The following is a 2,500-nucleotide window of genomic DNA, read 5'->3' as shown; positions in this document are numbered from 1 at the left end:
TCATTATCTTTTTTTTTTCATCTTTAATTTTTTTCTCCAAACCACAAAGGCTGTGATGATAGATAGAATCTGAATCTGATAAATGTGTTGAAAGTTATGCAAACATATCAGAAGATTTCTTTGGTAAGTATTTTCTCATGCATGATCAAAATTAATGGTTTTAAGGAATTACCTGTTACTTACAGTGATATTTCAAATTATGAAATAGGAACTGTATGAGTACAAGACTCCAGCTTTATTATAGCAAAGGATAATTGATGATGATATTGACACTATTGCTGATGCTGATACAACTGCTACTATTATTACTGTTGCTGCTACTACTACTTACTACAACTACTACTTACTGCTGTTACTACTTATTACAACTGTTTGTCTACTTATTATGATTACTACTTACTATGATTGCTACAACTACTACTACTACTACTACTACTACTACTACTACTATAACTACTATTACTTCAACCACAACTATACTACTTCAACCACTACTACTACTACTACAACTACAACTACTACAACCACTACTACTACTACTACTACTACTACTACAACAACAACTACTACTACTACTACAACTACTACTACTACTACTACAACTACTACTACTACTACTACTACTACAACTACTACTACTACAACTACTACTACTACAACTACAACTACTACTACTACAACTACTACTACTACAACTACTACTACTACAACTACTACTACTACTACAACTACTACAACTACTACTACTACAACAACAATTACTACAACAACAACAATTACTACTACTACAACTACTACAACAACTACTACAATCACCATTACTACTACAACAAAACGACTACAGTTTCCACCACCACCACTACTATTACTACTACATCATCAACATAAGCAACAACTACTATTGCTATGCAGTTTTTTATACAACTTTTGTCTTGGCACAAATACAATTTCTTTCACAACCAAATTGCCTCTTATATATTTTGATATGGGACATGTATAAATATGAACAGAAGTAAGTTCACGTAATATTGTACTGTTTTGTGTGTTGTATAATATATTTTATCAAGGGAACCATGCTGTTCACTTTTACTATGCAAGGAATTAGAAATCTGACTTGTCGTCTCACACTAAATGTCGATCCAAATGTTTTGAAATCTCAGGAAATAATCTCAATTTTTTTGTGATTTTTGTGTTTTGTTTGTGTCTGCTTTATTTATTAGGATTTTGTGGTTACCTTTATCTTCTCAGGCAAAAAAAAAGAAGAAAGAGAGAATAAGTAATATATATTGCCTTTTAAATGCTCTGATTTTGCTTTTTTTTTGAGTTGTGGATTTTGGTTTTTGGGGCTGTATTTTTGTTTCTATTAGATGCTGAATGTAAGAGAATACTATAATACTGCAAGAATCGGTTCATTTGAATTCTACGATACCCTTCTTTCACACCGATTTATATCCTAGAGCCGGGGGTTGCACAAGCCTCACCGTCTGCTTAGGTCGGGAAGTATCCCCCCCTGGGTAACTAGGGCGACCAGATCTATAGTATTTTTTTGGCCAGACCCTACTGTTTGTTTGTTCATTTAATACGTATATTATTATTATCTTTATTGTTATTTTGTCTTGGATATTTGTTGGTCATATTCTAGATGTGCCGAGCCTGGATAAATGGCATTGGAGTGCAACCAGAACAGGAACCCAGTTCTCTCTCTCCCTCTCTTTCTTTCTCTTTCTCTCTCTCTCTCCTTCCTTCCTTCCTTCCTCCCTCCCTCCCTCCCTCCCTCCCTCCCTCCCTCCCTCTCTCCCTCCCTCCCTCCCTCCCTCCCTCCCTCCCTCCCTCCCTCCCTCTCTCCCTCCCTCCCTCCCTCCCTATCTGGAATCTCACTACCTGGATGTTGGTATTGCACTTTGCAAGAATAATTTGTGAGTGAAATGAAAACTTATTATTATTTCATCTTACGGTATTTATTTTTCATTTTATTTTCCAGAATGAAAAAAAAAGAAAAACATGTTGGGTCTGTAATTAAATTTGTTGCTTGATTGACTTTAGATATATTTATATATTTTTTTTTCTCCATTCTGTAACTTACACAAACAATTGGAGATCTTTACGGTTAGCTTCTAAGCATGCATTACCAAAATAAAAAGGTCATGCATGCTGTCCTGTTTTATTTAGGGTTAGGTTTCTTAAAATATTCAACTTCTGGTGACCTTGTTATTTATTAATATTCCTTACATCCTTTACTTCTTTCCTCTTTCTCTTTCTCCCTCCCCCCTCCCACCCTACCTCCTCCCCCTTCCCACCCTACCCCCACCCCCTTCCCACCCTACCCCCACCCCCTTCCCACCCTACCCCCAGCCCCTTCCCACCCTACCCCCACCCCCTTCCCACCCTACCCCCACCCCCTTCCCTTCCTACCTCCTCCCCCTCCCCCTTCCCTCCCTACCTGCCTCCCTCTTCTTCCAATGTACGTCTTCCTTCCTTCGTTCTCTCTCCCCTTTTCATC

At 37.6% G+C, this 2,500-nt stretch overlaps 1 protein-coding gene across 1 annotated transcript in view; it reads left to right on the top strand.

Annotated features, from left to right (window-relative positions):
- The window catches only part of LOC113823333 (transmembrane protein 121B), a 9,589-nt gene extending 7,803 nt beyond the window's left edge, over window positions 1-1,786 (top strand). The window contains exon 2 of the mRNA XM_027375949.2: window positions 1-1,786. This exon is cut by the window's left edge and continues 1,112 nt beyond it. The gene's annotated coding sequence lies outside the window, so the exon portion shown is untranslated.
- Window positions 1,787-2,500: the final 714 nt, after the last annotated feature.

Source organism: Penaeus vannamei, chromosome 15 (assembly GCF_042767895.1).
Source record: "Penaeus vannamei isolate JL-2024 chromosome 15, ASM4276789v1, whole genome shotgun sequence".
Lineage (NCBI taxonomy): Eukaryota > Metazoa > Arthropoda > Malacostraca > Decapoda > Penaeidae > Penaeus > Penaeus vannamei.
Note: the sequence above shows the minus strand (reverse complement) of the source record. Positions and strands in the feature narration are given on the sequence as shown.